The sequence below is a fragment of the Channa argus genome, chromosome 10 (assembly GCF_033026475.1).
Source record: "Channa argus isolate prfri chromosome 10, Channa argus male v1.0, whole genome shotgun sequence".
Lineage (NCBI taxonomy): Eukaryota > Metazoa > Chordata > Actinopteri > Anabantiformes > Channidae > Channa > Channa argus.
This window is the reverse complement of record NC_090206.1, coordinates 24251764-24272317: the sequence shown is the minus strand read 5'-3', so window position 1 is coordinate 24272317 and position 20554 is coordinate 24251764. Positions and strand designations below refer to the sequence as shown.

The following is a 20554-nucleotide window of genomic DNA, read 5'->3' as shown; positions in this document are numbered from 1 at the left end:
ATTGGACTGGGTAGCAACACGCTAACGCATTCGATCGAAAGCAAACAGGCTCATTAATTATGTAAAGTGCAGGTTCGGCTGCTGTAGGTCCATTAAACTGCGATGCTCCATTTCACCTGCTGGGCCATTAATCCAAACCTTTCTACGGAGTGCTGCAAACCCCCCGCACATGTGCGTATCCTAACCCTGAACACGTGTGCTCATCCAAATACTGTAAGTTCTTGCTCCAGTTGCGAGGTAGAAGGTTAGAGCAGTAACTCTGTCTGAAATCCAGCCCAAGGTCAAACTGAAAGCCCCGTGGATGGAAGACGCGGCAGTAGACCCTCCACTGAGGCGTCACTCACTGAAATCAGAGCATTCATGATGCTGTTTATCCAAATATCAGTGGCCCTATAGATGAATCAAATCCCCACTAGAGCCTCTTTGGATTCTATAATTTGACTTATTTCCGGGTGAAAGCCCAGATGGAATTTTATAATCCTTTTGATACTACAGCACAGTACAAAGCTGTAGAAAACTGTGGAGCATCCCCCACATTTACCTCACCCATGTTGTAAAATCAGGAGGCTGACTAGCTACTACTGAGCTAAAACTCATGCTCAGCTGTTGCCTGTTAATGTTGCGTTCACGGTGTGATGCTTGCAGAACTAGGAAGTGAAGCATAAGTCAGAGCCAGAACAGAACATAAATCACTCATACGTGCCTCAATGATCTACATATGGACACGGACTTTGAACTAGATTCTAGTTTTGTAATCACTTTGTATCTCTTATACATTGTATATAATTATTTATATAATCTGAAGTAGTGAGGACAGTGATGGAGTGGTTGCCCCCCCCCCCGATTACTCTATATAACCTTTTATTGTATTTTGCTTATACTGGGTTCTATTGTTGCTGGTGTTCTTATATGTATATTTATTTTGTACCTTTTTCTTTCTTTCCTTCTCATTTCACTACATGTCATACTCATACTCATGTCAAATAATTAGAAACAACTGATTTTGCGACTGCAACATTAGAGCTCACTAACATTTTTTAAACTTTTTTAAGGCAAAGTACATTAACATTTAGCTCAGTGGTCTCTGATTTACTGATTTTTATTTTTATTTTTATTACACCTGCCTTTCATGCAGTGCTTCCAGCTGTATTGCACATATAAAGCATCCTCCTCTCATTAGTTAATTGGTGGTGACAGCCTTCCCCTGGTTTTCCAGGTGTAAATCAGACCCTGATCATTTGTCAAGACTAAAAGCAAACAGGACTCTTGATTCAAACGTCTAGTTAAACTGTGTTAGCATATCATAAAATAACTAATTCACTGTATTCATTCCAATTAGTAATCTTCTATAACAGATCGTTTTTGCACGTGGTCCACTATAGACCTTTGCTTCTGTGCAGTCTGCACAGTCAAGCTTCATTCCCCGCTGATTGTCATATGCTTATGTCCTCAAATGTCCTTAGTGCAAAACACTGCCAAGTTTTCTGTGGTTTGATCCCTCCTGGGCCAAGCCATGCTGAAAATGCGTGCACTCACGACATTGTAGGGTTCTGTGGTTTAATAGCTAGTGGTTTTTGGCCTGGTAGCACTTATGTGCTAGAGGAGAGGGACATGTGGAAAAGGGTGCGGCGCTTAAGGTGGAGGTGTGGGTGTAGAGAGCACACACAAACACGCAACACTGCCCTGACTCTGCCGATGCATTTGAGGCTACGTCATCCACCATCTGTCATAGGGAAATTCCTCCCTGTCAATCTTGGACAGAGCGACCAGTGCAGGATATGAAGGTGCACACGGGGGAGTGGAAGTAATGGCAGGTGTGCCAGCAAAAAACCTCTGACAGGTGAATGCATGTAGGTTAAATACATATATGCAGCTAAGAATATGACAAGCTTATGTTAGCAGTCATCAAGTAAATGGTACAGTGTCGCAGGTTTGAAAATGTGCATTGGGCAAGTGGAATCCCATATCTTCATAGCAGAACCACGAACATGTTTCTTCATCGGTGCATTAATAGTGACAAGCCAGACTGGGGTTCACAGAGCAGTGGGACAGTTTCCTCGGGTTTCAATGCCAACAAGAAGTGCAGTGCAGGGTGGGATCTCCCCAGAACATTTTATTTTTCATTGTTTTGAGGGACGAATGTAGCAGGAGGGTTTCGTGCATGTCCCTTCAGAAGAGAGTAACGGCATCAACCCTCTGTCTCCCAGCAAACTCCGGAGCTCAGGTGATGACTCTAGGGAATCGATGCTAAATCTAAGCTTTTAAAAAAGGCTTTTTACTGTGCGCACTGGACTCCAGTCTGAGCTTTTACACATCTCTACTGTGTGGTTAAACACGCTAACATGCTTTGCCTGATCATCTAAAGCGTGACGTCTTTGAACTGGTCCTGTCAGATGGAAAGACATTGCATGTGAATCTAAATAACTTTAGGGAAATTGGACTCCTGCCGTGAACCCTAAATGAGAGGAAAATACTGTGGTAAAATACTGAAAATACTGTAATATTTGGGTGGTAAGGAAAGTTCTTTTTTTTCCAATTTATACACAATTTATTGCTGAGACGCAGAAGATCAATACTTTAAAGACCAGGTTGTGTAACATCAAAAACAGTTTAGAAAGGAACTTGGCTATTTGTCCTTTCTCTGTAGGTCTTTGAAAATGTGTTTCTTCCCCCATCAAACATGAATAGAGGGAGCTAAAGGTCTCTAAGCTGCATCGGCAACTCTGCTCGCTGTGAACCTTTCAGGTACACAGGCTCAGGAAATGTGGGTGTTGAGAAAATGCTGCCGGGTTGCTGCGAGTGGGAGTGTGAACTTCTGCTAGCTGCTGAAAAGCTTTATGGAGCTTCCTGGAGCGTTCCACCTAAAGAGCAGCAGCAGGCGGCCGAGAAACCACGTTGAACCATTATTACCAGGGGGGTTCAAAGGTTGCACCGACTTCTCAGTGCATCAACCTGGGAACTTTCTCCTGTGCTGTTTTCAACGGAGAAAAATGCCATTAGCAAAGACATAATTCCCCCAAACTGAAAGAATGTGAGGTAGCTCACCTGGCAACAAACACGTGGGTTCCCTTTCTTTTGCAATTTGTGGATCAAATGTTTAACAGTGTGTGCACGCTGTGTCAACAGGTATACACAAAATGGAAAGGCCAGTCGTTGAAGGACAGTTTATGGAAGTGAGCAAATATAAAGGAAAAGAAAACACATGGAAACAAAGCCAGCTGACACAATGGTGCTCTAATTAGTTTGCAGATGTGAATTGGATGGCAAGCGCCTCCATTTTGGAGGACGTTTAAATGTGTCACTGGCAGCAGAGGAGAGAGGCATAAAATTAGTCTGCTTAGCTCATGCCACAATAAAATCTGAAACAAGGTGCAAATTTAACTAAACCCCATCATATTTGCAGACACCTCAATACAAGATGTGGTCAGACTTTAGAATCACATTGAGATGAGTTTTCTAGATGGAAGGAGCTGTTGGAACAAGAGCAATTTGCGGTAAATAAAGAAGAAAAACAGAGCTTGTCATGGAGTCGTCATTCACTAGCTTCGCATTCAGCCTTTTTTTAAAAAAAATATTTTCTGTTAAAATGTTAGTTGGAACTCAAATTACCATTTGAATATGCGGATTATTGCGATGCTCTATGTCTTGTACTGCAGACTGTGGCTTTTGTGCAAAATGATTGTGTTAGAAGAAAAGTAGCACATTGATTTCATTACTCATTCTGAATAAACAGAATACACGGGAAACAATTTTGGATCCGATACAACATGGACTGTCCGTGATTAAACTGCGATGCTATTCATTGATTTGTCTGCAAATAGCTCGCAAATGAACACATCCAAGACCATTATGGATCTGGGTCAGTTAACTTTCTACAATCTGCTCAAAAGTTGGCTCAAACACTCTAAAGGGAGAACTTTAAAAAAATAGGGGCTACAGTGTAAGGAGGCATGGACAGAGTGTGTGACAGATCTGGTTCCAAATAGGCAGGAGAACAGGTGAAACCAGTCAGGACTAATGAGGTGAGTGAAGAAACCAAAAAGACTAAACGACCAACAGGAAGTGGGGCTGAGGTGTTCCAAAATAAAGGCCACGGACAGGAAGTAAAACCGGTGAAAAAGATACAAACGTATAAAAACGTCCAGGAGCCAGGATCCCTGACACCCTGGCCTAAGGATAACCAAACAGAGACTACCCTCTTCCCAGCACCCAGAAACCACCAGCAAGAACAAATTTCCCCAAGATGACCTCAGGGTGGGTCCCGCAAAGTAACATACAAAACATAACTAACCAAGATACCTTGCGCTTACTGAACAAACCAAAATAAACCAAATATAAAACGAACTTCACAAAACATAGATTTTAAACCTAAAACACTAACCCCACCCCACGGCTTATTGCATCTTATGGCTACATGTTCAATCAAGCAGAGTCAACAGTGAGTGTGGTGGACTGACAGCAAAACAGTAGAGAGTCCCAGGTTGAAGTGGGAGACACTGGATTTTAAACCCTCTGATGAAATGGCTGCAACCAATTCGCTCGTGGAGCGACAGAGTCAAACATACCTGCCAGCCAATCAACACATTCACCTGTGGCTTGTTTCGTCACAATGTAACACGGACACACGGGGGAAGGAACAAATGTGCCTGAGAACAGGTGACAGGAACAGGTTTAGCGCTGTATATAAGAAGACGAACATTTGCTGTTGAGGTCACACCTTAGATACAATAACTCTTCCTGATGATTGTTTTACCACTGCTGAAGTCATGTCACCTCGCTGGCTCCTCTGAAAAATCAATAGCACCCCGAGAGGTGCCAAAGAAAAGAATTGCTCAAGCGCCAGAGTGATTAAGACGTTGAATTGGCAGCTTTATTATCAGGGTGCTGCACAGTTCAGACATCAATGCAAGGTTTCGTCGTTCAAGACCCACAGGGCTACAGTACCACTCCCACAGGCCAAAGACCCCACAGTTCACTGAGCAGAGGGAAAAGAGTGGATGGAGGCTGCGGTCTCCAGAAAAAGCCACGTATCACACACGGGGGAAATGCATACAGTCTGAATATTTGGTTAATTGATTTTAAATCAAACATTAAAATCTCCAAACTTTTTAAATTCAATGCTTTGGAGCAGCTTCTGTTTGTGGATTTTGTCAGTTAATCGGCTTTTTCTTAGCCTATCCCCTCGAGCTCCATTCAACTGGCCAGGAGGCATGTGAAATGTAGCTTGTTGGGCAATTATCATTGGGCGACAATTTTATTTAATTTGAAATGAGACATACAACACAATAAGTTGGCAATAAGAGTCGCTCTGAATGCCCTTGTGCTTGTTCGAGTCGCACGTTAGTATAAAAACCAAATCAGTGACATGGAGAACATACGATGGGGAGATTGCTAATGAGAGGCAGATTTGCACAATACGGCACTGATAGTATGCTAATGGTAAATCTGCTAATTGCTGATGATTCCATCCGGGCTGAAAAAAGAAAAAGAGTCATGTGACACGAAAAGTGGCGATTAATTAAGTTTCTTCTTTTTTCACCCTCGAGGGGAAACACTTCAGCAGCTGCAGCGTGGCATCACATAAAGAGAATTACCTTTGAGTCAACCCGTTCAGAGCCTTATGGTTTGGATCACATGTCTGATATGTAGTGAATTGCAGCTGCTGTAACATAACTGATAATAATTAACATTTTATTTGTCTGGTTAAAACACCACAGTGCTACAGCGCAATCACTGCGTCTTTGGACAGTGGGTGGCTTCTTCATGCCACGAACTTTCATCTTCTTATTGAACTGTTTAGCCAACAAATGAAAACCATGAGGTTTTCAGTTTTAACTTTCATCAGTTGTTCTTTTTATGTAGAAGGCTAAACTCTAAGACATGTGTCTTCATCCACCAAATCCAAATCATAAGTGCAAGAAACTAGTCATATAAACGGCGTCTTTTCTGCATTTTCAGTGTCTGATATACGCAGTTCTGGTCTCGTTTTGACAGCACGGTCCCCAGGCTACAGTCCCTCGCCAGGTTTTAATCATCAGCCAGCTGAGCAATCTTAGCTGCTCTGACCTCAGATGGACACTTTCCAGAACCAATTAGCCTCCTTAAATCAGGCACAAACAAGCTTTTCCTCCCAGAGTTAACTTAGTCGGCCACCAACTGGCATTCCCAGTTCAACCTTGAGGAACAGAGGTTAATTCCAAGTGAGCTGCTCCGGTCACATGCATAGCTGTACAAGTTTGTTCGTATGACCTCGGCATTGGATGGAGACTTGCTCAGCATTACTCACACATGCCCGCTGAGAGAGTGTTGGCTTTTCTCGTGCTGCCAACAATCAGAGAAATCAACTGAACACAACCAGGCAGCAACCTGAAAAAGCTTGCAAGTGTGAGTTTAAACTTCCAGAGAGAACACGTTTGTGACCAGACATCCTCTTCACCGTGTCATAGGGTTTAGACATCAACCTTTTCCTGTAAGTGCTTTGAACATCGGGGAAGTCATCTTACTCTTATTGTCTCAAAGTACAAAAAGTGTCAAAAATCTTTTTTTTTTTTTTTGTAAGGTTTAGTTGGGAATTTGTGTTTGAGTTAACTTGGAAAAAAAAAAAAAATTTTCCTTTTCCTTGCATTTACCTCAGTCTAACAGATTCTAATTCCTGATTGCTTGATACATGTCATGTGGGAGAGTGCAACGAGGATGCGGAGTGTCTGAAGTGTGGAAGACAGTAACGAACTGCTGAGGACCGTCTTACATTTTTAACAATTGATAGTATGTTCATCAACTATAGTGACTGACTTTGTGGCAGCTGCTTGCAGGGTTAGCACAGGGTCTTACAGGGTCTATCTGCAGTGAGGCCCAACCAAAATGGCAACGCTGTGGGCTGTACAATCAATCAATGAGCTCAAACATGTTTAAATGCTCCGTGGAGCTGAAGGAGAACACGGAGTCTGGTTAGAATTCTCTATGAAAGTGGCCTCTTTCAAATAACACCTAATTTAATTCATTGGTGATACAAAAACGACTATTAATGCCATTTCTAATTTTAAGTCAGCATCAGAGAGCTAAAACTAGCACTGACAGCAGTGGGGACTCACTGCTGGTCGATGTTCTGTCAACGTCCGTCTTCTGTAAAAAGTTTAAAAACGTGTAAAATACCATAAAGACGGTAGCATATAGTGTGGAGGCAGTGAACGAGTGAAGCGTTTTGCAAAACAATACACCCATAAATACGTCTATTGGTAAATGCTTGTTATTTCGAGAAAAGCGACTTCTTTCATTAACAATCCATGTATTATGTCTAAAGGTTACGGAAAGTTAAGTCTTCCCGTCTACTTTTGCCAAATACTTAGCTCCTGCATGCAGAACTTTGTTACACAGGCTCATAGGCTTTTGCCTTCTGCTGAATATGTGGCAGGACAGAGGTGTCGGGATCACAGACGGAGATGTGAGACTTCACTGTTTCAGATCAGGTGGCGTTCTTGTCTTAAAATCTAAACCTGGAGCAGCATGCTGCTCTGTGCTAGTGAAAGCATCACCTATCAGAAGAAAATGAAAACACACATCTACTGTTGCTCTTTGTGTCTATATATAGTTCCAGTTTAAAATTTCCACCTTCGTTCTGAGTGTAGTAACATCCCACCGCGCCCTCGCTGACCTTAACTTGACGGCCTCCCATGATACATCAGCAGTCCGTTTGTAGTGGAGGAGCTTTAAAATGTGTTTAGATTCAGTGGTTTCCAAGGGTCAGAGACTAACATCATATTTAACTTAATGTCTTTGTAACAAAACCGAGACAACATGAGCCATAATCAGACTTTAAGGTTTCTTGCAAACGTTAGTTTTCCTGCCCTTCCAGACAGGAGATAAACAGCAGCCAGCCTGCAGCTGGAGGTGAATCGGTTACTCACCGACGAGTGCTTTTAGCAGGACAGACGCTCCCCAACACAACTGTCTTCACACACATAATGTTGCTGAAGTGTCGTTGTTAAAAGCATCATCCGCCCACCACCCAAACAGCTGAACTAAATATATTCCCAGAACAAATCGTGTAATGAACTTCCCTAAATAGAGGCCATTGTGGAGGTACTTTGCTGCAACCAGGTGACTGTGTTGGTGATCGGACTGATGTTTTTGGGCACAAAACCCTGCAACACACGTCCATGCAACTGCTCTGCGTTACCACTGTAAAATCCTAACTGGCCCAACCCGGACAGATCTCCAGTCTGTCTCAGGGCCAACATGGAGAGACCTACACATACAGACAACCATTAACACTCACATTCACATTCCAACAACATTCCAATCCTGTCTCCTTCAAATTATGTTCAGAACTAAGCTGCAAAGGTCATTTTAGCCACGTTATGTTTCTTAGGAACAGAATTTGTGTTTGTGTGACTATTAAAGCATTTTATAGTTGTGTTTAGGTTACAGCAGCTGCTGGAGTCAAAGGAAGTTCGAGGTCTGGTGCAATACAGGAAAATGTAGAACACATTTTACATAAAAACGGGTTTTATCACTTTTAAACACATTCGCTATCTTCGTCTAACGTCAGTGGTTTTCTTGCCTGAACCAAACCAGACACAGGACTCAGGAATCAATCTTGGATCTCTGGCTTGTCATTCCTATGCTTTGCTCTGCTTTGTTAGTGTTTCGTATAAATACAGCATATCAGCTTTGCTGATTCACCTCGGCCTCCTTTAGAGAGACAGCCGCACAAAGAGATTCTTTTATAAAGTAACCTGCGATTGTCAGACAGAGGTGAGAACATACAAAGTTTGGCCCATCTGTCTGAGCTCCTCTGGAGACAAGAAAACATTTATATTCTGCAGCGCTCCCCTCCCTTTGCCAGCCAAGGTCACTGGCCTGGATGAATCAGCCTCACAAACCCCGCTGTCACACTCTACTTCCTTTTTCTCCTTGGCGGCAATCAACTTCCAGTCTCTCTCTCTCTCTCGCTACAATTTTCCAGTTTGGTTCCCCTGTTTTTTTTTCTCTCCTCTTTTTCTTTGGTTCTGTTTAATCTCCTTTCCAATTTTCACCTTCTTTCACTCCCCCCATCTTGCTTTTGCTTCCATCGCATGGGGATTAAATTTCTTTCAGGAGAGATGGCAGGGACATTTCAAGGAGCACCTCAGCTCGCTTCTTACACTTTCTCTTGCTTTTGCCTAAGTAGACCTTCAATGAGCTGTGGGAGATGAGGCTCTGGTCGCCTGGTGACATCAAGAAGTACTGGAACATCACCCGAGCTAGCTGAAGGTGTGTCAGAGCCTGTGCTATGACTGAAAGTCAGTCAGGGAAAAGGCGAGACGGGACTCTTCTGATGCAGACGGTCAAATTGTCTTTTTCTTCATTTAGCGCTGTAGCAACTGAAGGTCAAAAGGAGTTTTACTGCAAAACATATTATATGGACACACGGTTAAGTTTTGAAATAATATTTTCTGCGTTGAGCCTGCATCCAAGATCCAACCATGCAGCATGGCCTGAAAAGCAAAATCAGAAACTGTGTTCTGGAAAGTTCAACTATCTGCTTGTTTTAAATTTAGATTCCTCTCAGCAACACCTACTTCACACTAGCACAAGTGACAAGTAGGAGGTTTACAGAAAGGTGTGAGGCAAAAGGTTTGAGCATCTGGTTTGGTCTGATTTTTAAAAATACATTATTGATGCCAAAGTTATGACGCAATTGTCCCCAATGGCAAAAGAAATGATACCAGAAAAAAAAAATTGGCAAATTTGAAAACATGTTTTTAATAAGTTGATATCACACGCTGAGAACAACACGCACAGGTGGTTAGCTTAGCATATGAAACCGAAACTGTTCCCCGTTTAATGAGCACCACACATTTTGTACTATTTACATTCCATGTTGGTATATATCATCCATACAGGTGATTTCCCCAACCCCCCCCCCCCCCCCCCAAAAAGGTTCATACATTATTTAAGTGGAGTTCCTTCTAAGCAAATCCTTGCACTTTTACTTGAATATTTAGTCAGTGTACCTTTACCACCTCTGCTCCTCTCCTCTTGCTGTGTCTGGTTGTGAGGCGGCCATTTTGATGCAGGGTGTTTTCGTGTCATGTCTCAGACATCCACGAGCTACGGAATGCTAACCAGCTGCTGCTGCACCATGCATCAGTGGCATCGAGTGATCAAGCATGAATTTCAAGTTATTGTACGCTTTTTCGGTAACTACGAGGAGCTTGTTGTTGTTCGGTGAGGATGCACACTAACATATTTGAGCATATTCACTTTTATCACATTTCCAGTCGGAACAAGTTAAAGAGTTTGAATTGGTGTGTTGAATAGAAATGGAACACAGAGATCCAGTATTGTGACAGAGGACGCTCACAGCAGAGGTTGGTAGATGCTAAAAGGTAATAACAATGAGAATGAGAATAAATGTCGCCAGAATTCACGAAAGGACAAGAATGTTTTTCATTAGACAGCATCACATCGTTTCAATAGAGGGTTTTATGAGGGTGAAGAAAAACGTGAGAGGCTGCAACTATTTGTCAGGCTCTGATTCGCAGTATGAATCAGCCGCATGGTGTATTTCATCACCAAGTGTCATTGAGCCTCCAGATGGGACGATGGTGAATAAGTCAGAAGAGGAACTTCAGAGTTTGCAGCCTGCTTAGACGCAAGACTTAAAAACACTTTGATGCTCACACATTCAGTGCATCTTTATTCATCCCACTTGCCAGTCAAAGTTGTCTATTGAAGTGTGTTTGGCTTTGAAGTGGAAAGTTTCTAACTTTCTTTCATGTTCACAAAGTCTCCCTGAATAAAATATAAGCTACACCTGGCCTCTATATCAAATACTGAACTTTCGACAATGGAATTCAAAAGAGGGATTTTGATTTTTAATTTTAAAATCTTCTGCTGACTTTTTCTACTTCTGCTAAATAATGATTTTTTTTTTAAGCAGAAAAAGATCACTGTGTTTTTATGGGGACTCAAATAGACACAAACTGATGTGATATTACTTTTATTTAATATTTTATTTCTGTGTTCACAGCAGGTGAACTTACTGCACTTGAATTTACTTTGAGCATTTGTCCTTGATTTATTTCTAGTCTGTAGAGGAGGAAACATAAGAGCAAAACCACCTTTCCTGATGATTATTTTTTAACGGCTTGGAACCAGCACTGCACGGCTTTGTATGGGTGGTTTGGGGTTCAGTGTCTCACCCAGGGACATTTCAAAACCAACTGAGCCAATGGTGCCTCCTGGACTCAAAAACACGGTTATGAGCCCAGAAGTCAAACCTTTAAACACCTGTATTCTACAGGTTGGGTGAGTTTTGATGTGTGTGTGTGTGTGTGTGTGTGTGTACCCTAATTCGGTAAATGTACATTTAGTTTTCCTACTCTATACTTATATGTAATCACTTATTTAGCAGTTATGCAAAAAAAAGCTCCAAAGTCACAAAGTCACATGGGTGACAGCACTGAGGTTGCAGTTATGTCATATTTGAGTAATAGTGTTGGTTGTCATTGAAATCGGGATGCCCCCCCCCCTCCCACGCACACACACACGATCGATGAGTACACTCAGAGAGTTGCAGGGGAGGATGCGACGAGGGTGATTATGCACAGCAGGAAGCCATGGATTTGTTGAGCCCATTCAAAGACTTGATGCTCTTCAAAGCCATCAAGAGGCACAGAGGATTGAATCAGCACCGGATATTAGCATAGAGGCAGGAGGTAAAATTGCACTAATAACGGGGTGGGGTGGGGGGGATAAAGGTAGCAGGGCCTTGGGTCTTTGTGATCACTATGTGCATTCAGAGAATGACAGCAGTGTCAAAAGCTTTAAAAAGGAGATTTGTTTTCCTCACCGGCACCTTTTACCATTTCTCTTTTACCTTGGCCCATTTAATTTGAATTAATTTTACATTACACACGTGTCACTGACAATTCAGTTGTTTGTTTTGTGTTTTTCAATCCCTTTGGCAGATAATTGCCCATTTTTGGCCATTTAATAAAGCAAAAAACTGGGCTGATAATGGAAGTTGTTGACCCAAAAATACTCCAGAAAAAACCTACAATTGATTAGCTGGTGGTTCTGAGTTTCTGTCCAGTTTCAACACCCTGACACGATGGAAATGCTGGAGGTTCAGAAGTTTAACCTCTCACTGCATCATTTATTCCTTCCTTCAGTTATACGTGTGTTTTTGAGTTATTAGATTTTACGGTGCAGCACTGTTTTAAGAAAATTTGCATCAGATCGTTGACTGATTTTTTTTTCTTTGTAGGATAAATCCGTAAATGTAAAGTAAAATGCACGTCAGAAGTTGCTGTTATTGCTGAGCTGAAGAGGGGACTTCATTAGCATCTGCGCTCATGTGGCAAATACTATTTCTGAAAATGCAAATGCAGAATTGATGGATTCTCCTAAACACACTGTGGCTCCCAGTTGCCTTGCTAAACACAGGCGTTTTCTTGGTGCATGTTTTTTTGTCTTCAGTGCTCTCATCTTCGGATTTTTTACACCTACTTCTAATAAAATGCCACTTTTGATTATGATAAAAATGTGTTGCATGCACAAATATATTCACAGGGCACTGCTTTGTTTTCCTCAAAAAGTAGAATTCTTTCATGCATGGTATAAAGTGTACAAGTAGAAGTTCAGTTTTAGACAAATGAAGTCACGCTTATTACCATGTTCATTTGCATACAGGGGAGATGAAGGAATCTGTTAATTGGTTAACTTGATAATTAACTCTGGTATGTCAGGAATCAGAGGTGTTGGAAGTCGTCTCCTAGGTAGTTAGAAAGTATATAAATAGAACATGAAAATAAAGTGAAGATTTTCAGGTAAATGTGTGATAGAATAAATAACTTACACACAATTATGATACATAGACATTTTAAACATCACAGAATAAGTCTGTTTATAATAAACCCATTCATCCATCCATTATCTTTCCTGCCATTTGTCAATGAGGAGGGGTTTTACTTATTTATTATATGTTTGTAGGTTATTATATTATGATTGGCTTGGAGTTGTTTCATCCTTCGTGAACAAACCAACCTAGTTTATTTGCAGTAGCTTGATTACGCCCATTCAACTTCCTGGACATGTGCAGATGATGCTAACGTTTCATCTACTTAAAAAAGCAACAGTAAAGGTATAAAACATATAATAAACCCCAACCGTTAGTCCTTGAATGTGCAAATGCTTTGCTCGACTCTTGGATACAGGATTCCCCTGTGATCATACACAGGGATGAGAAAACTAGACACGATGTATCCGGTGTGACATTATGCTCCGAAGCACTGCGTGGTAACTTTACTGATCCGGGAAAAACGACTTAAAATGTTACCAGACGACGTGTTTTTGTCGGCATAAATATCCCCATCTCGCAGCAAAATAGTCTTTTTGTTTCTTTTCCTGATACGCGATCCTGCAGTACACTGTCCAGTTTGTTTGACTACAGCATTAGTAAAGCGTTGTTTGGTTCTGGTTGGGCAGGCACAGGAGCTGGTTAGGGTCAGAGGAAGATCGAGGGTTAGGGTTACAGAAAAACGGGTTTTTATCGCTTTGAAACACATCCACGTTCTTACTCTGACCCCAAAGTCCGTGGCTTTCTTGCCTAAACCTTTATACATTATACAGTCACCACCGTCCCCGGCCACCTCCTGGCAGCTCACTTTCCCTTAATGAAAGTACCGTTTCATTCATTCAAAAAAACGTAATAATTACATTCACTACAAAAACGTAATCACGGTTAGTAATTTGCAGGAGATGAGGTTGCTCAAAAGCTTCACATGGTGATAAATGTATTGTCTACATATACAACCCCTGTGCTTACAGTGTGTTAGCATTACTGATTTAGATCGTAACCCTTCTCCTGGGTGTGTGTGTGTGTGTGTGTGTGTGGGGGGGGGGGGGGGGGGGGGTGTTAGCCCGTCGCAGTGTCACCTCCATGACTCATTACTGCGGTGACTCCACAGTAATTGCTTTTGAAGTTCTGCGATTGAACGCGTGCCAGACATCGTTCTTTGGCACGCGGCCCAACGTGCCACCTGAGCTGTTGTGGGTTGTCAGAGTGCGCTGTGACACGCACAGAGCTCATCTGCCGAGCCAGAAGAAAGATACCTGACCTAAATTCTGTACAAAGCCGCTTTTCATCACATTAGCTGAAGGACGTCATAATAAAATTTGAATTCTGGTGATATTTAATTTCAACAGGAACAGCAATTACATTGTGGGGGCATTTATGTCAGCACATTTTATCATTTCACACTAAGAAATACTTTAGTAAACTCTTGTTTTGGTGGCCTGCATTCAGTGTGTGTGTGTGTGTGTGTGTGTGTGTGTGTGTGTGTGTGTGTGTGTGTGTGTGTGTGTGTGTGTGTGTGTGTGTGTGTGTGTGTGTGTGTGTGTGTGTGTGTCCTTGGTGCTAACCTCAGAGGTGATAAATGTGGCCTGTCCCTGCTCGCTCATCACCAAGGACAGAATCTGTGAGGCTGTGATCCAACACAAATGGTTGCCAATGGGTGATAAAGCACAGTAATGATGTGTCTCAACCCTCTGCTTCCCATGTTCCCTGGAGATCTACTGAAGTGTAGGTGGGTGGGGCGTGGGGGGGGGGGGGGGCACACTCCCCATCTCCTTGGTTGTCTTCCCTCCAGTTCATGTCTACCGCACGAAACATATTTCTGCAGTTGTGTCCCGTTTGCTACATTCTTCAACCCCTGACGTGTTTTATGTTTGCACTGAGGTCCCTCCACAAACTGTCAAACTTCCCCAGAACCATCGACGCATATTAATCTTCAAAAGTGGCAACCTATGGTAATTACTACAGACAATTACTACAGATGATCACGGCTGAATGTCAGCTGTTCCATACTGGACCAAAAAACATACACCGCCGTGACCAGTGTCACCGTTTTCTTGTGCTACAGTAATATGGCCTGTGAGTATGAATGTGTGGTGCAAAAAAACACACGTTGCTTCAGACTCGTTAATAGTTGTAGCGCGGCTGCTCCAGCTTGGCCTCCTTCTCTCTACTCTCTGCACAGCCCATTAGGTATTTGACATTATTAAATAACAAATAACAAGCTGCAAAACTTACTAATTGAGCAGAAATTGTTAATGATGGGTGAGAGTGGCCTCACTCAAAAATGGGAGATAATATCTCTCTGCTGCTGCTGGGCTCTATGTGAGTCTGGCTTTACAAGAGGTGTCAAAAGCATCTCTTCACAGTAAGATACTTATTTCTACTATGAACGTTACACCATGTAGCTTTAAAATTCATATGAATCTGCAGAAAAATCTATATTTGAGCTGAGGTCTGTAATAATCCTGCCCCCCCCCCCAAAAAAAAAACCCAGAGGCAGGGAAACTAATGTAATTTCTGTAGAACCATCGGCAAAATATTTCACAGCTAGTCATGAACATTAACACGTGGATAAAATGACAATGGGGAAGTGAAAACATTCATCATCACCCACACGGTTCAGCACAGGTCCCTGCTACCACACTTCACTCTGTATGACCTGGCGTGTTGGCTCTGCCTTCTACCTGTGCAGCTACATCATCATGGGGTTGGACGCTTTAGGGACGATTGAACTCAATTCTGCTTGGCTCACGGTGACATTGAAGCGTCCGTCTGTCGTGAACAGCCTTCGACTCGTCCTTCAAGGTCGGCTGCGTTCCAAAAAGCCGATAAAGGGAAACAGCACAGGCAGCTCGGTGGGAAAAGTGCTGTTTTAACACTTTAACACTTCTTTTATCTTTTCAGGGCCTGACATTGATAAAACTCTGTGTGGGAGTACAAACAGCATCGCGGCGAAATGAGAACTTCTTCGTGACCTTTAAGAAGTTGGCAGCGAACGTGTTTTGTCAGTATAAAAAACACCCACACTGATTGTTTTCCTCCACCGCAGCAACACTGTTTTCACCCAGTTAAAGCAAAAAGACTCCGGACGATTCGGGACAGAGCAGCTTCCTGCTTGCAGACATTGCACTAGGGGGCTTGAGTGTGGACACATACACCTCCCTCCTACAAATGTTGGTACAGAATTCCAGTGCATGTCTGAAAGGGGCCTAAGTTGTTGTCTTACAGCAGATATTTACAGCAGTGGTTCTCCACCCTGGTCCTCAGGGACCCCTCCCCGCTGATTACCAAAAGCTACATGATACCAGATACCAAAAGCTAATTGGTGTTGTTCAACTTCTGACTGACTGAACCAACCTGATCCAGGGTTGGGAACCACTGATTTACTTATAACACAAAGTAACATAAGCATCTATTGCAGCTCTGGTCCTGTGAGCCCCAACACAATTAGTGAAATATTCCCTTTGCTTTTTGCTCCGTTTTGGTTTCCAGCAACCACCAAATTAGAAATCTATTTGTCTTTTCGGCTACTTAGTGCCGGGGTAAAGTGGCTGTTCTTGTTACCTGAGGGCACCAGTCATAGCTGCTCTCTGTCTGTACACAGTGGTTTGATTCTCTGCCTCGCAGTAAGGCTCCCTTCACGGTCCTTCCACTCTTCTCGCCCCGGCCTGGGGCAGAAGGTCGATGACAGTGTCCAGCGTAGCTGATGCAGAGACCTGCCGGTGGGCAGCGATGGGTCTGCTAAGCATGGGTGACAGATGGGAGAGCAGGAACATGGAGTCCTTGTGCTGGTCCCGCTGTTTTCTATCTGTTGCTCTCTCCCCTTTTTTTTCTGCAGTATCCAATGTGTCCTCTCATTCTCTGAAGACTCATCGCCTTTATTTTACTTTTGCTCCTTTTTTTTTCCAGATCTCTTCCTCTACCCCATGTCATCTTTCATTGTCTCTCACTTTGCTTCTACCCTATGTCTCTTCTTTTTTTCCAAATTACCATTCATCATTCCCCTTCATTGTTCTTTTTTCTGCCCATAATTTTGTCTCTTTCCCAAATCCTGCTGTTCTCTACCCTTGTCTTCTCTATTGCCCCTTTTCACGTGTCTCGGGTCGCAGATTTTTCCCTCTTACTGTGTCATTGTGTTTGTCTTACTAATGCACTGCACTCGCTTCCTCTCTCTCCATTCTTCACGTGGACCCTCTGAAGGACACTTTTCATTCAGTCTCATCCATCCATCAGCAGTAAATAAACAAACAAACCGTAACTCATGCACACACAAGCACAAATGCTCTCGGAGCCCGATGGCAGCTGAAGGACACGCCGTGGGTCTAACAGCTCACCGTTTCATGTGCACAGACACATAGTGGCAATTAAAAGCTGCACGTTTTGTTCTTATTCTGCCAAGGACCATCTCCACACACTCTTTCCACTTGCTGGTTTATGTAACTCTGCACAGCCCAATCCACCATGTGACCCAACCACGGAAAACTTCTACAGTTCTCCCACTTTAAAAGTAGCCCTCAGGCTTCAGCGGACCCAAAGAGCCCCAGCTCTCCATGCTCATATCAGCAATGTCACTGTGCAGGTTAGGTCGGTAAGTAGGTGTAATAAGGGCTCTTAGCCACCCTGGGGGGCACACAGTGCCAGTGCTTCAACAGCTCATAACGTTGGTGCAGATTGGAATATCTCAACTACTGGATGATGGTCATGACTTAACAGACATTAATGTTCCCCACAGTATGAAACCTTTTCTGTGTTTTTTTACTGATGAATAACTGATCCTGACATCTTTCGTGACCACTTCTCCCTAGAGCCACCAGGAGAATGACATTTTCCACAGAATTTTTATTTACTTTGTGATGAACTGCTACGTTACTTGATTCCAACCCTGTCTCCTAAAAATCCTGTTCCTATACAACTAAACTGCAAACGATTCCATTTCTGCAAACTTAGTGACTTTCATTTTGTTAGTGATTCATTTTGTTCCGATGCAACGTATTTTGTGAATGACAACTTGTACTTTTATTCTGGGAAAGTGGGTTATTTATTAATAAATTTGGATTAGATAGTAAACCCAAGGTTGCTTTATCTGAGCTTAAATAGCAGGATACTGGGCTTTGTAGTTTTTCAAAGCAAAAAACCTCAAGACCTTAATGTTTACAGATCGTATATGAGAATGTACGTACTGTAAGCGTGTTGGATCTTTCTTCAGGTCTAACTGCATTTTATCACAAACCAAATAACCTCAAGCATTAGAAGTGTGGTTAAAGATTCTAATTAAGTTCCATAAAGCATATTGGACTGTTTGTAACCACAGTCGAGGCCCTCAGCTCTTCCTCTGGAGCTTTCTGGTTTCGCTCGACGCTCCCAGACTTCACAGCTGGCAGCATCCAATGACATCAAGGCTTTTGGGAACAAGTTGCTGTCTCAGGTTGCTACACTGTAACTTTGTCACAATCAGATGAGCTAATTAGCCTTGAGCATTCAGATTAGTCAAGTGGAGGCTCAGCAACATGTGGGATTGTTTGGATAAAATCATTAGCAGTAGACTGCAGTCAAGAAGTGTGTCTGATTCTAAAGCTGTTCCAAAATACCTTGTGGGCTAGAAATTTTTAGTTTCAAAAGATGCTAAATGATGTATACGATTATTTAGAGCAGCTTTTTTAAAATATGAATTTGTTTTAATTGCAGTATAACTCAACAAGTCCAGATAAAATGAAAGACAGCTCAACAAATCTTTTACCTGTGTGCAGATGGTCCGACTGGATAGAAGGGGTAAGAGTAGAAAATACATTAAATCCCTGTGCAATCCAAAGTCTTTTAGACTTGACCAGCACAAATGAAGATTTCAGTATCAGCGGGAGCAGTAATGAGAAGGTGGGAATAGGTCATGGTGACAGGATTGTGGTTAGATATATCTAATAAAGTCTAAACTCAAACAAGATATGAAATGTGAATTGTATTATTTATTGCTTTAATTTTTTTTAACTTTAAAACATGTTTTAATTTAAGTTTCTCTGTTCATCTTGACCAAAGAAAAGTTTGAGGGGGAATCTCCTCTCACTTCGGGGATAATAGAGTCTACTCAGCTTTCTGTGAAGACTGCTGCTCATACGAGATTTGGGAAATCTCCTCGAGCTACCAGCAACAAAGTCGCAGAGAAAGTCTCATTCAGCAGTTCTACTTTAGCCTGCGGCAAAGCACAGACAGATCTTTAAGACATATTCATAGGAGTTTTACTGCCAAAAAGTAACTTTACATACTTTTGCTTTTTGAATACATAAAAGTACCTTTCAGGGAAACACTTTGGACACAGACTGCACTAGGTTTGCGACTGGTTTTGGCTAAATTCAACTTAAATATTCTTCGCATGGTTTACATTTGGACTTTATTCATTACTTATTCTGCAAGTGTAGCTAATTGGTTTCCCTTGAGCATAAAGACAACAGTAGATAGGGTTGATGTAATGGCCACAAACTGCAGCATTTCAAGTGGCTGCCTTCCTTTATTCTTCACGTCATCTTGACAGTGATGAAGTCACGATTGTTACATATACTGATCGGACACAATATTAACACCAGTGGTCTAAAGAATGTCTTGCTGTTTTTTAACCACTTTCTGTGTAGAGAAGTGGTTAATACATGATACATCAGCATTCATAAGTTGATAATATTTTAAATTAAAAACTGCAGTGAGTCCGTTGGTAGACTCACTCTGACCTTTGGGTCGGAGGTTTGCTCCCCCGCTCTTCCCGACCACATGTCGCAGTGTCCCTGGTCAAGACATTGAACCCCCAACTGTCCGTCCCCAGCAGAACAGCGCCGGTCACAAGCCCGTTGGAAATCAGTGTTGTGGCTGATATGTGTATATTGAGAGACAAAGTTCTGCCTCTTGTCCTTTATCATCAGAACTTTACTCATTACATGTGAACACAAGCCTGCAAAGTGAGGAACATATTGTGCAGTTAACATGTGTTGTCATGTGTCAGACACACTAAACAATCAAAGAAAAAAGAGAAACACTCCACATAAACGTGTGTTTATCAATTAGCAGTCACCCTGCTCCATATGACTAAGGACTGGGGCTCGTCTTGGTTCATCAACGCGACAAGTTCGGCCTGCAGCCAATAACCTCAAAGTCAACACTGTCTCGTCAAATTCACCAGTGAAGCAGATGGCTGTGTCTTTGAGTTTTCCTTCCAGAGAGCCTGCGAGCGTACCAGACAAACACAGAGCAGGGCGCAGAGCGAGGCGCTGATAGCGAAAGGAAGTGTTCGGGACTGTATTGTGTATTTCAATTTTGCCTGGTGCAGTGCAGGAGGTCCAATTCTCATTAAAATCAATTCCTTTTTCATGCAAGTTGGAACTGAGCAGAGAGTTGTGGGTTCAGGGTTCATCAGGCCACTGTTAGAGCACTGGCTTGTTTCCAGCCACTGAGCTGGAAAGACAAGCAAAGGCCTCTGGAGTGGGAACACACAGAACACACTGCACATTGCCCAGGCAGAGGCAATGTGCTAAGCGACTATATATATATATATATATCTTTCATTTTTGTTCTGAATGGCAGCAAGCGTCTGTGTTCAGCTGTAATAATCCTATTGGTGCACCTACACCAGCAGCCGTAAAGAAAGACAAATGGTGACCGAACCTGCTGGAATAAACAACAAGCACTTGGGCTTAATCGGCCTGTCGCTCATTTGTCTCGACGCTCTTCTTC

At 42.5% G+C, this 20554-nt stretch overlaps 1 protein-coding gene across 3 annotated transcripts in view; it reads left to right on the top strand.

The window, feature by feature from the left end:
• The window catches only part of LOC137134184 (complexin-2-like), a 48364-nt gene that overhangs the window by 18542 nt on the left and 9268 nt on the right, over positions 1 to 20554 (top strand). The window lies entirely within an intron of this gene.